Source organism: Thalassophryne amazonica, chromosome 8, assembly GCF_902500255.1.
Source record: "Thalassophryne amazonica chromosome 8, fThaAma1.1, whole genome shotgun sequence".
Lineage (NCBI taxonomy): Eukaryota > Metazoa > Chordata > Actinopteri > Batrachoidiformes > Batrachoididae > Thalassophryne > Thalassophryne amazonica.
The window spans coordinates 79,982,033-80,007,632 of record NC_047110.1 but is presented as its reverse complement, the minus strand read 5'-3'; the positions used below and the strand labels follow the sequence as shown (position 1 = coordinate 80,007,632).

The window sequence follows — 25,600 nt, the reverse complement described above, 5'->3', positions numbered from 1 at the left end:
GGGGTGTATTTTCTTTAACTTGTACTTAATTAACACCAGTTAAATATGTGTGTGCGTGCATCCGTTCGTATGTGTGTGTATACTGATTACACAAATTTCAAAAAGATGATGGATGGCGCTTGATTTCCATTGTGTTAATTTTTTTTTTTTTAGGTCAAGTCTGAAGACATCATTAAAATCCCTAAATGCCACGCACCAATATTTATTTTATGTCATGTCTTCACATCTTTTTATGTTGCAGAGAAAAATAACAGAAAACTGATCACACTCCCACAGTTCAACCATGTACATAGTATTTTTTAAAAGCTTAAAAAAGCAGGGATGGCCAGTCATCACATGTCAAATTTTGTACTTGTTTCTTTCTTTCATTCTTTTTTAGACCACATCTAACATTTATGATATTGTGAATATCATAGATTTGTATATTTATTTTCTACTCACCCCCCCCCCCCCCCAAAAAAAAAACAACTTTAAATAGTAATTTTGAGAATGTAGTTTAAAAAGACTGGCCATGTTGACATTTTTATTCAATAAATATTGTACATGAGTTTTTTTATATATATATATATACGATTCTCTGTATGCTGGAAAACAATATGCTGCAGAGAAAAATAGATTAGAAAGACCCGCTAATAGCCCCATGAAGAGCCCCATCTCCAGAGGGATCAGCCTGAGGTGAAGGGTCACGCACTTACTGCTCTCCCGGGACACTTTGGTGTCCAAAGAAAGACACCAGCCTCATCATGTTGACCTCATCAAAGGGCAGGAAAAGACCAAGGTCAATAACAGGCCGGCGCACCGAATCGCTTCCTGTCGTGATAAACGACTGGACCATCAAAACCCTGACTCCCACAGAATATTTTCTGAGTCGGGTTTTGATGGCAGCTTTCACAGTGCAGATTTGCTTTCTGTGCTACAAACAGCCCATCTGGGCCTCATTTTCAGATGATAGCTGCAATTTACACCGAAGAAAGAGACTCATGTTGGGAGCACCGGTGATTCCCACACAAAAGTAGCGGCAAGGAATCCGCCTCCTGGTCCAGTCAGCATCCTGACAAAGGCGGGCTTAGCGCTGTTTTCTTTTGTCATCAGTGACGTGTTTGAGTAAAGGAGGTAATGGTGCCACAAGTGCTCCAATTAAAAGAAATGCAGCCGTGCTGGGAAAAAAAAAAATCCCCCCTGCCCTCAGTACCCGCTCCCCCTGACACACACACACACAGGGGCCCTTCTCGCCCTGTATACCTCCATTTTCCGCCCCCTCTTACTCATGTTTATTCATCAACCACTTCAAGGGAAAATGTAGAGGCCTGTTAATACAAAATCAGACTTTTTTTCTTTAATGATATGAGACCTTCACCTTGAAGGACGGGTGACCCGAGCCTCATGGCATCACCACACCCACATTTGTACCTTTAGTCTGACTGTGGCCTCATGTCCAGGAAAAATCCAAGGGTAAGCTGCAGAGAAGGTGTGACAGAGTGCTTGAGGATGTAAGCGGGGGCATAAAAAGGAGGAGGGACAGAGAGAGGACGAGGCCTCGCTTTCTCTGCTGATGACTGCTTGCCATCCGGGCTCAATCACTGCCTTTGATTGACAGGCTGAGCGGAAAAGAGGGTGGGAAAAGCAGGTTGAGAATGGAAGCTGCACAAAACGTACAGGGTCCAGTGATACTCATTAATGACAAAGAATGCAGTAGGATGATTTCTTTGCGTGCAGTTTTGGTGAATTGGGATTACTTTGTAATTGCAAAATTTTCAGACCTCTACTTGAGAGGTCGCGTGAGCAGCCGTAGAATTACACTTCTGCTTTTTGTGGTTTTGTTCTGTTCTTTTCATTATGTTGAATTCAGCCTGTTTGTGAGATCATTTGTTTTACATCTTTTAAAATGTTGCAAATTGGGACAAGCTCATACTACTCCCAACTCTGACCACCATTTCTGGAAGGGTGCTCTACACTTCCAGTTTTGAAACAAAGCTTCAACCCAAATGTCTCTGTTGTCCAGCAACCTTAAAAATAATTTTATATTGAAAGGTTTAAGATTAGTGTTAGATTAGGAGAACCATTAAAATTATGTTTTCATTTTGGAAATTAAAAAAAAAAATTACAGCCACTTCCAGACTGCAGCTTTGCGCTCTTCCAGAACTCTTGCTCAGTCGCAGAATTCCGATATGGTTCAAATCCACAGTATTTCTGATTTAAATACTCTGTGAAACATATCAAACCTGCACGAGCCTTAGAAGATAGCGCCAGTCAAATTCCTGCATTGCAAATCTTTTTTTCTTGACACAGTAATACTGTACAATGATCGCATATATTATTAGAGTGATTTTGGTACGACTGACCATGTTCTCTCTCTTCAATCTATATTCAGTTGAATACACCACAAAGATAGTTAATGTTCAAACTGATAAACCTTATTGTTTTTGTGCAAATATTTGCTCATTTTGAAATGGATGCCTGCAACGCGTTTCAAAAAAGCTGGGACAGTAGTATGTTTACTGCTGTGTTACATCACCTTTCCTTCTAACAATACTCAATAAGCATTTGGGAACTGAGGACACTAATTGTTGAAGCTTTGTAGGTGGAATTATTTCCCATTCTTGCTTGATATACGACTTTAGTTGTTCAACAGTCACCCATTTTCAATGGGCGACAGTTCTGGACTGCAGGCAGGCCATTCTAGAACCCGCACTCTTTTACCTCAAAGTCACGCTGTTGTAACACGTGCAGAATGTGGCTTGGCATTGTCTTTCTGAAATAAACAGGGACGTCCCTGAAAAAGACGTTGCTTGGATGGCAGCATGTGTTGCTCCAAAACCTGGATGTACCTTTCAGCATTGTTGGTGCCATCACAGATATGTAAGTTGTCCATGCCATGGCCACTAACCTAACACACCTCCATACCCTCACAGACGCTGGCTTTTGAACTTTGCGCTGGTAACAATCTGGATGGTTTTTGTCCTCTTTTGTCCAGAGGACACAATGTCCATGATTTCCAAAAACAATTTGAAATGTGGACTCATCAATCCACAGCACACTTTTCCAATTTGCGTCTGTCTATTTCAAATGAGCTCGGGCCCAGAGAAGGCGGCAGCGTTTCTGGATGTTGATGTATGGCTTTCGCTTTGCATGGTAGAGTTTTAACTTGCACTTGTAGATGTAGTGATGAACTGTGTTAACTGACAATGGTTTCTGAAGTGTTCCTGAGCCCACGCGGTAAGATCCTTTACACAATGATATTGGTTTTTAATGCAGTGCCGCCTGAGGGATCGATGGTCACGGGCATTCAATGTTGGTTTTCGGCCTTGCCACTTACGTGTACAAAGTTCTCCAGATTCTCTGTATCTTCTTCTTATATTATGGACTGTAGATGATGGAATCCCTAAATTCCTTGCAACTGAATGTTGAAAAACATTGTTCTTAAACTGGCTGGACTGTCTTTTCATGCAGTTGTTCACAAAGTGGTGATCCTCGCCCGATCTTTGCTTGTGAATGGCTGAACCTTTTGGGGATGCTCCTTTATACCCATCATGACACTCACTTGTTTCCAATTAATCTGTTCACCCGTGGAATGTTCCAAATAGGTGTTCTTTGAGCATTCATCAACTTTCCCAGTCTTTTGTTGCCCTGTCCCAACTTTTTTGAAATATGTTGCAGGCATCTATTTCAAAATGACCAATATTACACAAAAACAAGAAAGTTATCAGTCTGAACATTAAATATATTGTCTTTGTGGTGTATTCAATTGAATATAGGTTGAAGAGGATTTGCAAATCATTGTATTTTGTTTTTATTTACATTTTACACAATGTCCCAACTTTATTGGAATTGGGTTTGTATTTCCATTCCCAAAATTTGTGGAAAACAGGATTTATCTCATTTGACGTAATTCTCAAAGATGAGTGGAGCACTCAGAGGTTTGACTGCCAACAATGTTTTTACAACCGGTAACATCCAGTGCGGAAAAATGATATCCACACAAAACTGTCAAATCTTGCAGCTCCTTGAATGACAACTTGAGGCTGGTTCCAAAAGTGAGTCAGTTCCTGTAGAATTCCATGTTAAAATACCTAACTTTACAGCAGAAATAAACTAATATTTACAGCCTAGTATAAGAAATTTTTTTGGTCTTAGGTTGACAACTGTACAGGGGGTGAATTCTTACATAACTTGTTAGTTTAAGCTGTTTTACGCCAGAAATATATCAATAATTAGGAGCGTGGTCACTTTGAGTAACAGCTAGTGTGCTGGGTTGAGGGCCTAGCTTGCAGTTGTTGCTAGCAGCTGTAGACCCAATGGTGTTTGTCCTTTCTTAGCGTTTTATTACACATATCTGAGCTAGTATGGCTTGTTGTGCTATTATTTTTTATTAATGGTTCATCAGAGTTGCTGCTCCAGACTTTTTGTGGATAAATTTTAGTATTACTTCATTTGTATATTAGCACCATTAGCTAACAATATGTTGGTGACATTAGCTCCACTGTTACTCCACAGTTACTGAGGGCAATATTCCAGATTAATTTTTAACATCTGAAGCCAAGCCACCTGTTATGAAGACTAGAGCCCAGTCCGCTAAAAATATGCATTAATTAAACACCCAAACCAGGTTGTTTTCAGGTTGTTTAGTAACGATGATATCTACAGGTGATACTGACTGTTTGGGGAATGGCTGAGAAGTATATTCACAGATCTTTATTCCCTCTTACTTACAAAGAGAGCCATAAAAGCTTGTATTGAAACATCTGCAAGTCTATAAAACTGTTCATAAAATGTTCAAGCCTTTTCTCTGGTTCAGAATGAATCTGTTCACATTTTGTGCTGCTTCCCTTAAGGCTTGTATCTCAGTAGGGGTGTTTTGAAACTTTTTCCTCGCTGAGCACCACAAAGCATATTTCTCACCCTCAGTTTTTTCCTCGTCTTTTTAAACAGTGCTGACGAACTTCATAGTTCAGGCCTTCCTAGGTGCTCCCCCACACACACACCCACACCCCCCCAATTCTGGCCACGGTGACTGCTTAAGTGTCCCTGTCGGACCACAGCGGAGAGGAACAGCAGATTATCCATGATCCTATCTGCTCACCGCAAGCCCCTTCATACGCTCCGTTACACCAGCATTTAGGAGGAGGAGGGACGCCATTCAGGCCCATGATATGAATCCCAGACGTGCGGACAAGAACAGAGCTTTTACCTCGTTCACAGAAAAAGACCCTTTCTGGCACCCACTAATTCTGGTTGCTACGGGCTCCTGGGTTCAATGGTGAACTCCTGTTGTGAGGGGACAAAGCCTCTTAGTCATCTAGAGATCGTTGCTATGGGAGGCAGAATGTATGGGGAGGGACAGGCTGCCATTGACCGAGATGAAATGTCTCTCTTAAGGCGGGAGAGATGTGATGATTGACAGGTGGCTACACGCTCCGCTGCAGATCACCCTGGAGGTCTGCAGGCATTATATCGGTGACTCTGTGCATGTGTCTAGAACAGCAGTATGAGGCATGTCAATGACAGGTTATGGTGACAGGATGAGTAGAGGTCTGGTGGTACCATTTATCACCTGTAGGAGGAGCTCTTTCAGCTTCATTTTTGCATCGAAATGTGCAGAAATCTGCCGTCTTTGTTGTAAGCCAGCTGGTCTCCATCAGGACATCATTCACTGTCAATGTTTAAATAATGCAACTTGTGTGTGTTGGGGGGGAATTTCCATTTAGAAATTTTAAAGTTTCAAGGTTCTACTTCAATCAGGCCAGGGGTGGCCAAGTTCGGTCCTCAAGATCTACCTTCCTGAGACTCTTAAGTTGTCTCCCTGCAACAACACACCTGAATCCAATGAAAGATTCGTTAGCTGGCTTTTAATGAGCCTTTCATTGGATTCAGGTGTGTTGTTGCAGGGAGACAACTTAAGAGTCTCAGGAAGGTAGATCTTGAGGACTGAACTTAGCCACCCCTGAATCAGACCATCAAAGGAATTCTGAGACAATCCGGAAATTTTGGAACTCTGGAAACTGCAGTACCTTTGAAATGTATCTATTTATGTTTTTATTGTTTTATGACATAGAATGAAATTAAAATCAAATCAACATTGAATCTTTTTTTTCAATATCAAATTAACATCTTATTTTTTACATAATTACCGCAGCCAGTCTGTTCTGTCTCAGCCTGATCCCATCAGATCTCAGAAGCTAAGCAGTGTGGCATCTGGTTAGTACTGGGATGGGTGACCTCTTTGGAACACCAGTGGCTGTGTGTGTTTCTCCAGGTGAAACTGGAGTTGCGTCAGGAAGGGCATCCGGCGTAAAACTTGTGCCAACTGCCGATGCGGATCTGGCTGTATCCGCTGTGGCGACCCCAAACACAAAACGGGAGCAGCCGAATGGACAACAACATTTTAAAAAAAAAATTACCCTGAAAAATCCTACTTGTTTTTATTTAATTCCAAATTAAAATAATTTCTCCAACATGATGCGAAGTGAATAAAATCAAAAATGCTGAATTAGATTGAATACAGAAAGTACCCTTCAACCTTTTCAGCTCAGCTTTTAGATAAGTCAGGGGATTGATGTAAGTTGATACAGTACAAGTTATTTAAAGCTACAGTGTATAGGATTTAGGGGCGTTTATTAGAAGAAATTGAATATAGCATTCATAACCATCTGTTCATTAGTGTATAATTCTTACCTGCAATAACAAATTGATGTTTTCACAAATTTTGACTGAGCCCTTTATATCTACATGGGTGCGGACTTCCTCACCGAGGACATGTGCTACCGTTTTGGTACAGTAGCACATGGAAAAGCACTATATAAATGCAGTTCATTTACCATTTAATAAAATAAATGGATTTTCAAAATATTCATAGCAGGAAAGATCAGAAAAAGTTAAATTACCAACATTATATAGATGTACGTGAAAGAGGGGGATATGATTGGGGGTTTATAACATTTAAATAATATACAGTGCACCCAGAAAGTATTCACAGTGCTTCACTTTTTCCACATATTATGATACAGCCTTATTCCAAAATGGATGAAATTCTTTTTTTTTTTTTTTTTTTTTACACATGTTGCTTATTTTATACATGTTGTTTATCACAACAGAAGGTAAAGGAGCATGAATCCCCTTCTCCAAAGAAATAAAAATGTGAAGGGAAATAAAATCGGGACAGGCAACAGCATTGTGCAGTTTGCAACATTACCACTAGGTGACACTCAGTCTTACACACCGTAGCTTTAAATAATATTGAAATTATTTATTTTCTTTTTGAGGAAAAAGGAGAATAATGTTTTAAAAAGGAAGAAGACTGACTTTTCTAAAGTAAATGATAGCGTAAATACCAAAGGAGGTGAGTATTTTGTTGTACCCACTGTATGTCTGGAATTTGCTTTTAACATTGTGATATTTCAGATTTCAGAACTCCCCAGATGTTTGTAGATGCTGTTCCCCTCTGGGTCCACAGAGGTGAGTGGGGACAGACAGGGGACGACGAGGCCCCCAACCCCGTCCCCCCTCAGTGAGACGTCTGGGACTGTCTGAGTTTTGCACTCCCAGACAGGGAGCCGGTCCGCCCCCTCACATGAACCCCTAAACCCCTCCTTCATGCCCTTGACCTTGACTTTCTCTCATGGTGACCCTGTAGATAGTCTGGGGTCAAAGGTTAACACAGCCACCACACATCAGACACGGTTGGTGTCCCGTGTGTCCATGCAAAGTCTGAATACGAAATCAGCTTATAATCAGTCAGTTGGCATGTGTGTTTGAATTCCTGTAGACAGGAACCTAAAAAACAAAAAGACGTTGCTGGAAATTATTGTGAGAAGATGTGATGACTACGTTAAAAAACAACAGCAACAACAACAACAAACACTTTAAAAACGATGGCCTGTCTTGTTTTACCATCCAAGATTGTGGATTTATAATGAATTAAAAAACAATTTTATTGTCAATAATGGAGCAGTAGTTCTATTTTACCTTTCACCTTTGACTGCTGATTCACAGTGTCTTCAGCCAATCAAAGCAGAGCCACGAGCACTGTGACATCATGAGGCTGCAGCCTCACGTGGATTTTTGAAAAATACCGTCCCTCACATAGTGTGCTGCTCTGACCAGCCTCCCTCAGCCTGACTGCGAGCATGCGCACAGAGCTGACTGGGTCTCACTCATCTTTATTCTCTCATTGTCACGTGGTCTTAATCCTTTTGTCTTTGCATACATGCATTTCTGCTTCCTCACATCAGTCTTCTAAAGCTAACATTATTGAAGGGCATTTTGCTTGCAGTGTCTGCTGTGTGTCTGTGTGCACGTAAACCCAAACCTGCACTATGACGTGCAGCAACACAACTCCAGATGGATGGATGGAGCCCCGCAGCAGAGCGTTATCTCACACCGTGACTGCTGTCCATGCATGAACAGCAAGATGCAGATGTGCAAATTCAGGTACATGACAAATAAATCATGAATGATATATACGCACACATGTGCATCTGCGCGCGTGCACACACACACACACACACACACACACACACACACACACACACACACACGCACGAGCTGTCTCCAAAAGGGCCACTGTTTCATCTTATAGTGGCTGCAGACTGCAAAGTAACTTGTTTCTGCACCTGATCCACGTGTTGAATCTTTTAATCCTACATGCCAGTCTTCTTCAAGGGCTATAAGGTAGATATTGGTGTGCATAAAATGTGACATATATGATATAAATAAATAAAGTAATCTTAGTCCACTATTAGACAGAATAATTGTCAGGCACAAACCTTTTTATTCATGTGCCGATATTAGACTTTAATCTGCTGTCAGTCATTCACTCACATTTTAATGAGCCTTTTATCAGACGTGCTTTTCCCTGCATCACCTTGAAAATGTCACAGATTTTGTGGTTTGCACATCTGCATCTCATTCCAGGTTATTTTCATTTGAGCACTTTATGGAAACAAATTGAATCATTATTTTGCTTAAACCAGTGTATAACACAAATACTTTATTATACTTTAACAAACAGCTTGTCATGACACAAAGTGGCTTCATTGTCATTTGAGCATGTTCTCCCATATATTTGCTCATAGCACCATCAGTTATCTAACATTATTGTTATTTTAAAAAGTAAAATCAGCCCACATGCACACAACATTTTTGAATACTGACATTTACAATAAGACATTATTGTTGTTGCAGAGTTGAAACCTCATCTTCAAAAAATACTAACTTTACAACAGTTTAACAATTTAAATATGTCAGTGTAATTTTTCAACTCCATTTAGGAGGCACACTGCTGCATTGATATATATATATAGCTGCCCCCACAAAAAATATATATAAAATAATCTATATACATAAAATAACCTGATCACTGTATTGGATACACTGTGGTGACCCTGAACAAATGGGGCAGCCAAAGGAAAAACAACAATATTATTATTATTATTATTATTATTATTTGCGTTGTATAGCAACTTCGTATACCACTTTGTGCACACCTGATTGTGTCAGATCTCAAAAGTTAAGCAGAGGAGATTGTGGTTAGTACCTGGCTGGGAGAAACCTGCACATGTTCTTCCACATAGAACTGGAGCTGTTGTGTCAGGGAGGGCAACCACAATTAAAAAGCTTGCACCTTACTTTTTATTGTAATTTTGGTAAATCCTAGTGCAGATGTCTTGATCCACTGCGTTGACCACAAGCAACTTGCGAGAGCTGAAAGCAAATCAAAATATTATGATCACATAGAAATGACAAAATTTAACATCTGTAAAAGTTCGTCCACTGATGTAAGCTTAAGTGATGCACTGAAAAAACTGTGGAGTGAAATTAATTCAAAAGAAAGCTTGGCAACAATTTCCACACAGAAATTCTGAGTGAATTTAACAGGATGTTTTCTGTTGGTTTTGTTAATAAATGTGATAGTTGTGATTAGTAAAAACTACCTCAGACTAGTTCCAAATCTAATTTTAAATAAAGTATTTGCATGATTCTCATGTTCGAGCAGATTTTCCAGATAATGTGTAGTGATGCCTGATATTCACTTTCTAGTCCTTTTCATTGATCAAGGATGTTTCCTGTACAAAAACAGGATTTGAACCCTCATCTCTTCAGCTGGTGAGTAACTGGATCGTCCATCTCAGTTCCATTCACATTTTGTGTTCACTCCAAGAAATGTGAGTATAGCAGTAACATCAGTTTAGCCTTTTTCTAAATCCTCACTGGCTTCAGGTGTCTGTGGCTTAGACCCAGTTACCTGTGACTCGAAAGGTTGGTGGTTCAGTTCCCACTAACAAGAGACCCAAAACTCTTTGGGTGAGTGGATGTGAGGCATCACAGTGCTGTGATAAGATCGCAAACTCGGTTATTACATCTGTTTATTAGAAATGAAAAGTAGACAAGAGCATGTACCCAATTAAATTTACTGAGAATTTCTGAGTGGAAATTGTTACCAACACTTTTTTAAAGTAAATTTCACACTGTGGATTTTTATTTTTTTTTTTTTTTTTTAGTGTACAATGCTGTTCTGAGAGATTTTGAGCTTGACAGCATGCTGTAAAACCTTTAAGAATTACGCAAATAAATATGGAGGCTGTAAACTTTGATTCTGAAATCACCGTTAATACGTACAGGCACATTTTATCTTATTTTTTGTTAAACCACAAGAGAATCTTCACCTGTTCTGGGATCCATTTTGGTCAGGCGCTGTCCCTTCAGCACCACTTTTTTCTGCTGAAATCCAGTTTCAGATTTTAGCACGTCTCGTTAATTTGAGTTCATTTAAACACATTGCTGTATTTATATGTTGAATTTTCTTACATTTGAGCAACTTGCTTTTACAGTTGTTTCCAAATGCGGCAAATGATCCATTCTCCGGGACTCCTTTTGAATTAGAGTTCTGCTTTTCTTTCTTCTTTTTTTTCTTCCAAAAGAGTTTGGATTAAGCATCAGCTCCTTACAGGAGGAACCAATTGATTATAAAGAGATCCAGAGTCTTTGGAAAGACAAAGGCCCCCCTGTTGTTTTAGACCAGCTCTTCTAACTTCCCAAAGTGCAGGGGCCCACAGAAGGGCTGCGGACTGTGTGCCCGGCTGCAGACTGTGCCCTAGAAGGACGTGCAGGATACGTTAAATCAGCCTGATTAGAGGTTTCGGCGAGGCCGAGGCTCGGGTCCGACTGAAAGGCTGCCGGGCAGCTTGTGAGTGATACTATTCACATCCTGGGAGGAAGGTCAGTGTCGGAGAAGTTCACAGGCCCCATCTCCATTCTTATGCTAAAGCTCCATAGAATAATTCACCGGATAGAACGGCACAATCAGCTGTCACATCCAACTTTCCCTCCAAAAAATCTTTGTGTCCCACAACTACACTGTGAGAGGTTCTGTGTGTGTTTGTGGGAATCTTTGACTTTATTACTCTAAAAAAATACCTTTATTTATTTGTCCTGGCAAAATGTGATAATCACAGCTGACTGATGAGATTTATTTATTTGGCTTTTTCTTTTTAATTATTGTTTGTTCGTTTTTGCTGTGACAAGTCTGAATTCAGCTCTTATGTAAAACACGTTTTTCTGTCCTTCTCACAGTCCAGCACTCACTGGGGAATAAGAGGAAATAGACATTTAATTAGCGGCCCTTGACCTTTGGTTCAGGCTCAGATGGCTCCTGAACTCAGCATCACTCTGGCCCATTTATTGTCCTCTTGGGGACTGTCCAGATCATGACCTCTGACTCCTGCTGACCTGTAGCGAGTGCCGACAAGTGGCTGAGCAACAGAAAACACTGTTCAAAAACCAATATTTAACTTAATGGGTTCAGTGACAGGATGCAGAATCCATAAAGCAGGTTTAGGCAGAGAATAATATTGTGATGTGCACCCCCCCCCCCCCCCCCCATACATACACACATGCACGCATAAACATCTTTAATGATGAGAATCACACCAGCGTAACAGTTTTTAACATTTCAACCTTTGCAGAGGATGAGTTCACTAATTGGTTTCTGTTCAAGCAGACAGGGAACTAATCACTGAAATCAGCAGGTGTAGCGTTTGATTTGTGGAATTGTGGCTGAGAGATTGTCAATTTAAGAACACATGTAACCGATATTTTATTTATTTGTTTGTTTGTTTGTGGTATGATTCACAGTTGATGAATTTTTTTAATCTTTTTTTGGCAGGTTTTGTTGGCCTTACAAAAAGATTTAGATGCAAATCCTTTTAATTTTTATTTTTCTGCATGTATGGTTGTCATCCAGGACCACCTGTAGTGTGGTGGATGCAGTGACATGCAGCAACAGCATGCGCCCAGACCCAACATGACCCATTTCTTCATTTAACAAGATGAAGCAGTTTTTAAGGAAGTGGTGTGCACTTCAATGAGTGCCACTCTACTTACAATCAGTCCACACTTTCTAATGAAGCCATTTCATTTTATTTGCTTCATGTGGTAACAGTGTACTGTGACCTACATTCAATTGTCAAAAACAGTAAAATCACTTTAAACCTATTTTTGTCATGTATATATTATTGCATCTATTGATGCAATAATATATACATGTAATATATATTTACATAGATGTAGCTAAATAAGCACATTTAAGCAAAAGAAGCCACCTATTTTTTTTTAAATCGACGTGAAGACAACAAAAAACTATCTTTGCATATATAATGACTATTCCTCTACAGACACATTTTCAGTCCTTTTTACAGTCCACATTGGCATATTTTTTCTCCTAGCACAAAAGTTAAACCCTGTTTTACCATATCTGGCAAGCTACAAATTTATACTACAGTCCTTAAAAATGTGATACAAACTTAATTAGAAGGTATTATATATATATATATATATATATATATATATATATATATATATATATATATATATATATATATATATATATATATCGCCAATTTCATGGTTGTAAAAGTTATATTTCTGAAGATATTAAAGCCTAGACATTTAATAAATAAATCCATTAATGAAAAAAAAAAGGCTTATTTTTTGGTTACAAATAATAGTACAGATCTAACATTTTAACAAAGGTTTACATGGTGACTCATATTCCATTTGCCAACATTATTTTATAATATATTGTCCACCTAAAACAATTCTACTTAAAGCGAGTATTATATCTTTATTTTATCTGAGAGCTGCGCGGCAGGACTTTATTTACAGTTTCTGTCACTTTTAAAGCTTTTTTTTTTTTTTTTTTAATTGGACACAGAAATAATCTCGTGCTGGTCTCGCGCGCGCATCCATCTGTTGTTTGAGTCCGATATCTGGATCCAGGACGTCCTGTCATCCAAAAACCTGATTACAGGTCCAGAGGAGGCCTGCAGCCTAAATAGGTTAAATTATTTTCTTTCAGTCTAGACGTTGCGCAATTTACAAATTTTTCCCATATATTTAATTATACCAAAAAACGACATGAACACGTTCGAAATAAGTTTTTATATTTATTATTTAGTATTCAGCAGCTTCTGATTTACTTTCCCAATTCGGTGCAGGTTGATGCGTCTGATCTCGAATTAAAAATTAAAGGCGGGTCACTCATCGCTTTTTAAGCACGTGATTAAAAACACAACACGTTCCCGGCCCGAAATTATTTAACATTTATATATGGACCATTTGAAGATGAAAATAAACACATTTGAGAATTAATGCCTTCATCATGCTGGCGCATCCACCAGCTGACCACAAATAAATAAACAAACAAAAGTACCCCACTCAAAATATTACATTAACAACACTGAGAAAAATACAGATTTTTTTTTTATTTTTAGATTAAAAGACACCACGAGTTTTTGACAGCAGAAACAATCAGACATGATTCATTCAATGCAAACATCTTGTGAGAAATAAATAGTGCACATGAAATACATGAACATTTCAGTCAATTATATCAGCTTTTTTATGTATGAGCACAAATGACAGTATGTATAAAGCAGGTGTGATCATTCCATACATCGTACAGGTTGCATGCTTTATTTTCACAGTATTTTCATAAAAATTTTTTCTGCAGCAGTGGAGAAAAAACATCCTGATGTCTCCACAGTCTGAGCATCACTTTGGTGCATTTTGGTTCCACAGTCTGGTTCAGATTGCAGACACGCTCATAGATCTCATCACGTCCTGGGGATAAATGATGGATCATTGGAAATAAGTATGGCTCCATAAACTCTACTCATCTGCCGGAAATGAATATTTCACCTTTGAGTGTTCCAACCCATTTTGTAATACATATTTTAAGTTCCCCAGAGGAAAATACGTAGTTACATTTTTGTTGAAAACAAAAACAAAAACAAACAAAAAACAACAAAAAATAAATGAAACATTCATGATCACAATAAACATAACCTTGATTTATACAATATTTTTAAAGGAGACTGCAAAGTGCTGAGCAGCTAACAAGTGCAGAAATTAAAATATTAAAGCAAAGGCCCCACAGGGCTAAACTGTTAATAAAGTCCACCTATAACTGTCATATAAATGCAAGTCTATGGAGATATGTTTTTAGATGCAGATATAAAAAGGTGATAATGTTTCTGCAAACCTAAGCTTTTTTCATTTAAATGAACCTGATGAGTTTGTTGACAATTTGTTGCTCAGAGTTGCAAACTTTCTTTCCGTGCCATTTTAAAACGGGAACGTTTTTCTCTCTCATTTTCAGGCTGTATGCATGGAGGCATCTCAAGGCTTTTATCCCAACAGGGAAGCAACCTAAACTCTTTCTCTGTCAATTTTAACCCACTCCCCAATTCAGACAGACCCTTTCTCCCACCAAACCCCACAATGAAGGATTTGTCTTCATTTTCTTTGTCCACCACTGATATCTTTTTTTGGACTGCTCCCTCTCTGCAGACAGCATGCAGCGTATGCAAATACACTCCCTTTTATTCTGGGAAACCCCTCCCCTGAATGAATGCAGCCATAAATGAGGCCACACTTGCACGTTTTTGCAGCCCGCGTCGACATACAGTCAATCAAACATCAAACACTGGAACGTCTAATAACTGATGGGCTCCAACAGATGCTACAACTTACACTAAAATGCAACGCATCCGCGAGAGTTGCTGGCAGAAAAGACGACAGGGAAACAATGCGTGAAACAGAAAAAAACTTGTGCAGACATACCCAAGGAGGGCTGTGTATAAAATGTTAAGATGAATTAGAAATCTGAGCTTTCTTACAGTGAACAAGTTAGCTCATGCCCTGTGTGTGTTAGTGTATGTGTGCATGTAGTGGCGGCGGCGGTGGTAGTGGTGGGGGTTTGAGGTCTCCTGGACAGCTCTGACAGTTCGGCCTTTTCAGTCGTACATTACTGAGGCGTTCGGACTCTTTCCCATAGCAACCCCAGCAGAGGTCAAAGGCTACACACCCCAGCCTACCGCCACAGACGCCCGTTATTCTCCGCTTGGCTGCAGATGTGAACTTGAACTTCTGATACAATGATGAAATCCATGTATCCAGTGCAAGGTGCACCAAACCCACCATTTCTTGTTTGATTCACATTTACTTTTTGTTCTGTGCACTACTTTTGCAAACTGTGGTCATGAAAGCACCAAATTGACCAATAAGAAGAAATCATGCAGAGATAAAGAGGTCATACTGAGGATTCCCCCTAAATCTCTCTGCTCTAGAACCTCATCTCCTCCTGACATGATTACAAAGGACTGTCGTATTAAAGCCCCAGTCACCTAATTCTCCTCCATCGTAGCACACAGGACCCCTACTCAGGGACGCAACAGCCAGCAGACAATCTGAAAAGCCTGAGATGTAGAAACTTCTCTCCATCTTCCGCTAAGATACTTAATGTTGAGCTCTGTGCTAGATTAGTTTTGGACAAACTTGCATTAAAGAGGCCCAATGAGCCTTGCTTGACCCACATTGGACCTTGTCCAAGACTCTGGGCGGGCTGTGAGCTGAGACAGAAGAGCTGTTAGTGTCAACAGAGAGTGAGGAGAAACCAAAGAGGTAACCCAGGAGCTAACAATTTATCTCTGCATCACCCTGACAAGAGGGAACCAGAGTTCACGGTGCTGACACGTCATCATGTTGCACGTTGCGTACTAGACTGCGTGTATAAGTCAGATGAATACAGTGACGTCTTAGACCACTAAAGTACTTTTCCACTTGTATTTTCCTCACAGTTGTGTGACATTATACACCAGACTGACAAATAAGTGGCCTGAATGACATGAAAAAACTTCAAATATGGCGTTATTGACTGATTTATTTTGAAATTGATTAACCCTACCTGTGTGCCAGTGAAGTGTGACGATAACATCCAAGACGTTGCCGGGAAATCAAACATTACTGTTATCTTTGCCACTGTCATTTGCTCAAAACAATATGAAACATGACAGGAAAAAAACAGGACTCAAACCCGGTGTGTATTGGTAAATTAACTCTTGGGAGACTGCTATTGTGACTTCACCTCCAATGAGTACATAGTGTACATCACTTGTATTAGCCATTTAATATGAGGCAAAGCTGTCATTTACGGAAGCCCACTACACAGACAACAGTCGTTTTGCCACTTTCTCAAAATAAATATAAACAGGTAAAAAGGCATGACCATTTTGCACCTTTAAAAATACATTTGTTTTTGGAAAAAACCTACATAATTTAATAACATATGCTTGTGCAGCTGATGGTAAAACAGTTTTTTTTTACAATTAATTACTGAGTGATTGTGACACATTTCAAGTTAAATTTGGCAACGAGGTTTCCAACTTCACACCTGATCGTTTGTATTTAATGAAATATGGGGGTTAAAAATCCTGTTTGTTTTCAGTTGGAATGTTTGGTTTCACTGATGAAGGGCATAGTAGGGGAACTTTTTTTTTTAGGGGAGTTACAGTTGTAGGCTGCATTAAAACTTTTACACAGCACTGTGTCCGCACTTCCATTGCAGGTCCTGCAGCATGGAAAGGAAAATCCTCATCCTACATCCTCCTGTGTCGGTATCATCTAATCTTGCATGTTAAAAACATATTGACAGTGTGGCGTTTGTCTTCATTTTTGAGGTTACCGGCCCCAAATTTTGTAGTTAGTTAAAAAATAAATATAAAACACACTGCACTGAACCCATGAAGCAATAGTCTGCATGCGCCTGCACACGGTACTCATTTGTATCTCCACTAAACTCTACAGACTGCAGCCACAGAACGCATGATTACATTTTCCTGCTTCAGTCTCCGCCTCTTTGTCCAGGACGTGTGTGACGACGAACGCTGCAACCATGACCATATGCAAATGCACGCCAACCTTCCCTTTTCCCCTCCATACCCACCTCCTGGAGGAGGATACAGCATGCTGTCGCATGGCACTGCACAAGCTAACTCCAAACATGGCTGCCCATGTGCTTCACATGCACCTCTGCTGCTTCCACACATGCATGTTTTTCCTCCCCTGCAGCTTTACACACCCCCCCCCCTTGCAATAAGCAAATATTTCTTAGCAATTTTATTCTGCGACAGCAATGACTTCCCCTTTTTGTTCCCCTCTTTCTTTCTCCGTGAAGCTCTGTACTAGCAGAAAGCAAGCCACCTTCAAGATTAATTTCTCGCCTTCACCTTGTTTTCTCTCTTCTGTCCAATCTGCCCGAAGCGGCGTGCTGTATATCACCGACGAGCGGCACAAACACAATTACAAAGACAGCCCCTGAATCTTTGACATGAATAAAAAGATGGAGCAGTCTTCTGACACGCGAGCCACACATGCCTCCCGCGTCTTATGGAAGAGCGTGCACAGTGCGAGGCTCATTAATAATCATTATCTGCAGGTTACATCATTTAGCTCATAAGATGAGTCATTTGCAGTGATGCACCAAATGTCTTTAGATTTTTTTTTTTTTAAATGTGCAAATCGAAAAGTGCTGTTTGCACAAATGATTTCCTGAAACGAGGAAAAGATTTTAAAATGTGTGCATGGCTGACAAAACAAGTGAGATCAGACTCTCGACTTTATAAATATGTTAACACACCCAGTGTGATACTGAAAACTTGCACTTCCTACAATCTAAAGGAAAATTGTGTTCTACTGGCTGACATGGTGTGAACCTCAGTGCATGCTTGTATGTGCACATAACACCGGTGAAGCTGGAAAGACGAAGGAAAAACAGGTTTAAAAAAAAAAAAAAACATCTACATGCCTTTCAGACATGCAGAGCAGCCTGAATAGACTAATGAATAGTCAGGTGGCACTCTAGGCCCTGGACTACACCCCCTCCTCCACCCCAAACACACACATATCAAACACGCATACGCTTCTGCACGCATTAAAACTCAGTGGCTCTCCCGACCTCGGTGATCTGCACGACAGTCTAATGTCTCAGGCATCTGCTCATGTCTAGTCTGGAGGGTCTTTCCCACCCTGCCCCCCAGACCGGGGCCCGCCGCAGCACCAGCTCCCACAATGGTGGGAAAGCAGGCTTTTTTCCGGGAGGGCGGGGGAGGAGAATAAACAGCTATTGGGTGGTGGTGGTGGTGGGGAGACAGCGGGGATGAATGATAATGTGAAAACGCATGGTGCTGTTCATTAACACACAAGCACTGCAGCTGCACATGTGGCCATGGACACGCACGCTCACGTGTGTCGGTCTTCTGTAGGAAGTGGAGCTGCCATCAGGAAAGATTTGCAGCCCTGCTATTTGACATGCACGGGCAATAAGTAACATTTTAAAATTTTGTCTCAAATTAACCACACATGGAACAAATGGCGTAACCGGGAATTTAAATATGCAACGGTTAAAATGCAAAATTCAAAACATGGATCCTTTGTGTGCAATTGCAGCTTCGCATAGCTGCACATTGTAAAAAAAAAAAAAGTTAATCGTGGCAAACATATGCACTTATGCATGCATGCAATTTATGGATGGCATCCCAATATAAAAGATTCATTATTTTAATTAAAATCAAAATCAAGAGTACAGTGGTTCTACTTTTATACACACTAAATTCCAACTGCTAAATTATCCCATCGTCACACCACAAAAAACAACCTCAGGGTTCGACGAACTAAAACTTTGATGGCGCTAAACACCATAAAATTAATTTCACAGTTTTGCATGAATTAATCCTGAAATTTGTCAGGTAGCAGCGGTGATGTGCGCCACAGCAGGGTGAACCAGCGCCATGACGACAGAGGATGGCAGGTTTCCTTCAACCGGTGCCAGCTCATTAAATTTGTTTTCTACCCCCCACCCCCCATATCACCCCATAACTGCTAATTAGCAGGAGCAGGAAGTGAAAAGCGAGAGGCCATGTGTGACTACAGGAGGAAATGGAAAAACTCTTCTTTCCCTCCATCTCAACCCTCCCTCCCCCCTTTACTTCCCACTTTCTCAAACCGCTCACGCAAACAAACATGCATGTCCCAACCTCCTTGCCCACTTGCTCGCCCCCCAGTACCCGACAGAAAGACAGGACGCAACTCACATCGTGGTGCCAACCCAGCCATTTTAGATGTCGCAGCAGCGTCTCCCAAGATGGCTGCTCTGAGTGCGCCCATACTCCAGGGATCCGGCGAGGTCTTTGTCCGCTTCCTGGCATGGGCACAGCACCCCCCCACCCTCATCCTCCCCTCCTTTGGCATTACAGATGGCATTAGAGGCTCTTGAGTAAAGAAAAAAAAAATAAGGGAGAATGTGGGGCAAGATAATTCCCTCCCACCCCCCACCCCATCTCGTTTTCTTTTAATGATGATTGTACCCCCTTTGCGGGAATCCTCAATCATTTAGTGTTGTTAATCAGGAGCCCATACAACAGGAGCAGCTGCAGGAGACAAAACAGAGAACATTTTGCACTTAGTAATGTAAACCAACACAACAACGCGTGTAAACACTGGTTACAAATCAAAAAGGGTCAAACCCCTTGGTGACGTCTGTTCTGTTATAAAAACACTAAAGGTTGGTTCACATTCCAAACCCAACACGGACAAAACAGGGCCGTCCCTTCCACAAAGTCTCAAGTGTTTTTATTTCTATTCATTAAAGAGGTGCGCCATGTTCACACGCTAACGAAAGCTCTGGAAAAGACTTGGACTGCGGCCTTTTCACACATCCAGTATCTTGCTTTGAGACGAAGCAATTAGCCTGGTTTGACAGCAAAGCTCAGCTGCAATAGGTCGTTAACAGCGTGAATGAGAACTCATCTCACGTTGGTGCTCTTTAGGCTTTGGAGGCATTCAGCGAGTGTATGCACAGCACTGCACTGAAGTACCCAGTTGAAAAGTTCAGCTTCTGTCTTCACGATGGCCTCACCCTTCTCAAGTGAACCCAAACACAATGTAGCGCATGTACTCAAAGATTAAGTTTGAATACACATGCCATGTGTGCGCGTTTTTAAAATCTCAAGTCGAGTACTACAACACTCAACCTCATTATTGGCCGTCCTGGAGATAGTAAAGTTGACTACGGCAGCTTAAGTTCCATCCTCATGCCTGAGCTTTTTTTGGGGGGGGGGGTTGCACACATCCTTGGCCATGCCGTGGTGAGCTTCAATGGACAGGTCTTTCCTACTCACTTTATACACCACAAAATAAGATAGATACCCCTTTTTACTGTTGGATGTGTATCGGGTGGGGACTTGAAGTAGCACCCTCCTGTACAGAAGGTCAGTCAAAAAGCAGTTGACCGCAATTGACCATAATGAGCCCACAGACTATTTTTCTATTAACACTATCCTGTGTTTGATTATGTAGAACTTTTTGAAGTCTTACCTGGTCTTGATTTAGACTCCATCCTTGCACACCCCCCACCTCCTGGGTGACCTGCTTAACATTCAGCACCATGCGGCACAAGGTCTGAATGGACAGCTCCCAATGCGAGCAGAGTCCAAAGATAACGCTGAAAACAGGGCAAAAAACCGAATGAGCATCACCCAGCAAATACACATAATCAAGATGGTTTTATGTGTCATAAATAAACCGGGCGGGGTCTAAAATGATCTGACAACTTCTAGGTTTGACCAGCATTGGTGACGTAGTTATCAAAGAATTTGTTCAGTTTTGATATACGATGCACACTGTATGCATTTAAACCTACAATGCATTTCACAAAACAATCAATTTTCTGAAACAAAACGATGTAAACTAGCACAAGACAAAAAAAAAAAAAACAATATTCACACCATAAGAGGTAAAGAGCTAGCAATTTAATGAACAAAGCAATTAAAGGTTAATACTGTGCAGAATATTTCGAATGCAGTAAATTTTGCAAAGTAAAACAGACACTGCTGGAAATACATTCAATCATAAACCAAACAGAGTTAAACACTATTATAGTGTGAAATCTACATGGTCATAGTATAAATAACTCTTCAACAACTTTATTTAACCCTATGATAATTTAATTCTAATTGAAGTGGGACCAAATGCAGTCTTAGCAGACAGTTACTCTACAAGATTTACTGCGAACTGTGTTTAGAAGAAGAAGAAAAAAACAGAGGAAAAAACATAAATGGAATTCTTACCTTTCTGATGGGTGTGAAAGCTAAAACGCACATTGGAGCTCTTAAAACCAAAGGGATCAGTTCCACTGGATGATGTTACTGAGGTCATTTCTACTTTCGGTTATCTAGCTTTATGACAGGTATTTAACACTCATACAGCTAGATAACCAAAGACAAAAACAAACCCCCTTCTCACAGTGAAGCCCCAGAAGCTTCAGCAGACATCTAGAAAGAGGTGCAGATGCACAAGAAGATACACAAATGAAAATGCTTGTTATAAACAATTTTTTACAATTAAAATGACAGTTATATTGCTTGTCATTGACACCTAAGAAGAATACTGATCAGATTTGCACAAAAAAAAATTCAATTATAGGCAGAATTTGCATTTTATCATTTTATATATATATATATATATATATATATATATATATATATATATATATATATATATATATATATATATATATATATATATATATAATCCAAACTGAATTGAGTTCATGGGTGTCCTTTGAGTTGGGACTACATGTAGTTATTGGATGGAAATCCTGTCCAAAATGGAATTCAGCTTGCGCAATTTTTTGAGTGTACAAGAGGCAAGTCATTTCATTTTCAAAAAACAAAACAAAAAAATTTAAAAGATTTTAGATTGCTATATGTCTCCTGAAACAAATGTATGTGTGGTCTGTATGACAGGTGCCAGTCAGAGGCATCCTTACTTCTTAACATGTGCATCAATATAACCTAAAAGCTTAATTTACTACCTATATTTATGTTGAGCTATCATTAATTCCACCCCTACAAAAAAGGAAAAAAAGGCAAAGGTCACTTAAGTCCTCTAAAAAGAGTCACATTTTGGGTTGAAATCTACCCACGTGATCACATTTATCATTTTATTGTTCTTGAAATGTTCTGTATAAGACAGCAGAGCTCACTTTTACTTTTAATTTCAGGCATCACTCAAAACGCATAAAGATATTTTACATTGTGAAAAACAACGATAAAAAGACACTAGATACAAGTAAGTTTGATGAAAATATCAGTGTGTTATAAAAGCTCAGTGTGACTAATGTGTGGGGCCTGGAACCTCACAATGACCATCAACCTGTATCAGTGGTGGGTTAATAAGAATAAGAATAATACGAAACAAAAAAGATTCTCTGTAAACTTTTCAAATTCGATTCAATCTTGGTTTTAACACGCCTTAATTTTCTCTGATTTAGGCTTTTAGCTCAGCTGACCAACAGTGAAGCGCTACTTATTAATGACTTATAAACTGCCTACTTCGAAAACTGATTAAAATTAGTTTATCAAAAAAAAATAAATTTATCCTGCTGGTATAAGCGCTAATGAACTAAATAGGAGACCGAGAAAAAGGCAATTTAATTGACGCACTTGAAACAGGCGAGTTTGTCTGCTCATAAATGTGAATTTTAAGCAAATATCTATTAAACGCAATGGAAAAAGGCGTTTGTAGTTATTAAATGAGACGCTTCGTCGTTTTTAAAGTAAACTGCAATCTGAACATACATTTCGCATTTCGACACATTTTAACGCTCCCGCCGTCAACAGTGTGTATTTAACAAAAGCGTCACGCACCTGTCCTCGGATGGAGAGCTGCTTCCGGAGGAAAATCTCAGGCGATAAACTAATTTCTCCAGGTAAATTTTTCTGCGTTTACGTCGGGCCTTTTCTGCTGTTATAAGATACTGAACGCAGCCTTCTCCTCGCTCCTCCAGCTGCTCCTTCTGCCTCCTCACCAGCCTGCGCGCCGTCTGACAACTCTCTCCGCGCTGACGTCACAGCGGCGCAAAGGCGGAGGAAGGACCAATCAGAGAGCGAGACGGCAGCAGAGATCATCCGCAACGAGGAAGACCTCTCACTCCTGATTACTGTCACTTACTTCTTATTTATGAGAATAAAATAACAACTAGCGTGTTGCCCGTGAGGATCCACGGGCTCCAGATTGGGTAGTGTATATAAAATAGGTAGCTGACATTTTTCAAAGGTGGTAATAAATTATGCAAAATTTCTATAATGAGTTGGAATGGCGTGTGAGTCCAGAATATTTTGAGAACCTTAGACCTTAGACCTCAACAGTTTTTAGAGGAAGAACTCAAACGTTTTATTTCCTGTTAATGACATAATATTTTTAAATGTTAAACTGCTATCTTAATATATTTAGAAATTGTTTAGGTTCTTTTTATCATATACACACTATTACTACTGTTGTTGTTGTTGTTGTTATTATTTTATTATTGCTTTTATTTTGTCATTTGAGTTTTTAAATGGACCACAATGGAAATAAGTGTTTTCACGTTCTTGTGTCATCCATGTATTTTTAACGTATTTACAATTATTATACAGACCCCACTTTGCTTTTAATAAATAGATGATTTACCGCCCCCTGCTGGAATGGCGTGTCAGTACAGAATTTAATTATCAACATCCATTGTTCACTGTTATTAGCTAATATCCCTAATTTCTCCAAAAATATTAGCCCTGTCAACTTTCTATTTTCGCTGCATTCATCCTTGACCCAAAATACATAAGCATACCAAACGGCTCTCCCCATTTTCTCTGTGATCGAAGCCATACGCAGTACACACACATGCATGCACACAGAGGCCACTTGGCTGTTAACAGATGTGCACATCCACAAGCACAAATCAGATATAACCAGGTTTCGATTTTTTATTAATTAATTAATGTATTTATTTAGAATGATCTGTCATTTTATTTAATAACATTTCTTTTAGATTTTCATAAGATTTACAGCGTTCAGGTTCCACTTGATAGACAAAGGTTAAAAAAGATGTACTGCAGAAAATTAATTTCATATATCCACTGCTTTGCTTTGGGTTTGCTGCAGCATGGTGGCTTAGTGGTTAAAACTGTTGCTTCACAGAGAGAAAGTTCCTGGTTCCATTCCAACCTGGTGTGGAGTTTTGGTGTCCTCCTTGTATTTGCATGGGTTCCCTGTGGGTGCTCTCACTGTCAAAGAGAGTATGAATGAGTTTGTGTGGGTGTGTGAAAGAGACTGGCAGCATGTCCAGTGTGTACCTCAACAAACAGCAGTGACCCTTACATGGAACAGAAGAAGCCACATCATGGATGGGTTCTACGGTCTTTCAAATTTCACAAAAGTGCCGAAATTTAGTTTCTACAGAAATCCAAGCATTATGGTGGTGGGGGGGGGGGGGGGGGGTTGGAACGTGTTGGAAAATTACAGCTCATTTTAATGAAGAGAACATTCCATAGCAAATATTTTCTTTTCTTTTTAACGCTGTCTACATGAGGACATGTGTGTGTGCATGCATTTGGTTTTGAAATTACCTTTGACCTCACGTGATGCACGTTCCTGTTCCCGGGATGTGCACGCTAGCATCTGTAAGATGTCTTGGAAATCACTTCAGAGGTGTTAATCTGGTTTCAAAAGCAGTATTTTTAGATTTAGAAGATTGACAAAATATATGAGAAACATAGATTGTTTTTCCAGAAATAAGATGTTTCAGAGTTTTTTCACAATCTTGATTTATTTTGCCAGCTGACATCACGCTGCCTTTCTTTACTCCAGTTGGCAGTTGCTGTATCCTTCCCAGCATCCCTGTTGCAGATAGGGGGACACCCCCACATGATCTATTACATAGCTACCAAATGTAGGACATGACATCTGATGGCTTGAAATTCTCCCATTCAAGGGGAGAAATTCTAAATTGTTTCCAGATAGCGTGAATTTTTGATCAAATTGGCAAAATCATATTATGAATCCGCTATTTAAATGCCAAGGAATAAAATTATAGTGGTGCCAAAGAAAATTCTTTTTATCAGTAAATCTTAAAAACCCAGAGGCTGTACAGCTTTAAGTTACATTGATGTTAAATGTTTCTACACCTAGCATCAAAGGAGTGGAACGCTTCTTCTTATAGCTGCTCCCACTTGGGGTCACCGCAGCAGATCATCCATCTCCACCTCACCATGTCCTCTGCATCTTCCTCTGTCACAACAACCACATCCACGTCCTCCCTCACCACATTCATTAACATCCTCTTTGGCCTCCCTCTTGAGGAACTTCCTTCAGTGACACTGCTGAAAATTGTTGACCATTGCTGACCTGCATTGCATGCTTTTATTCAAAGGTCAGGTCTGGAAGCATGTGC

General features: G+C 39.9%; 1 long non-coding RNA gene across 1 annotated transcript; it reads right to left on the bottom strand.

The window, feature by feature from the left end:
• Positions 1 to 14,068: 14,068 nt before the first annotated feature.
• LOC117515979 lies at positions 14,069 to 21,658 on the bottom strand. The gene is made up of 3 exons (XR_004562272.1): positions 21,459 to 21,658; positions 19,425 to 19,760; positions 14,069 to 14,115 (listed from the first exon to the last, which is right to left on the bottom strand). It is a non-coding gene; the product is annotated as an uncharacterized LOC117515979 (long non-coding RNA).
• Positions 21,659 to 25,600: the final 3,942 nt, after the last annotated feature.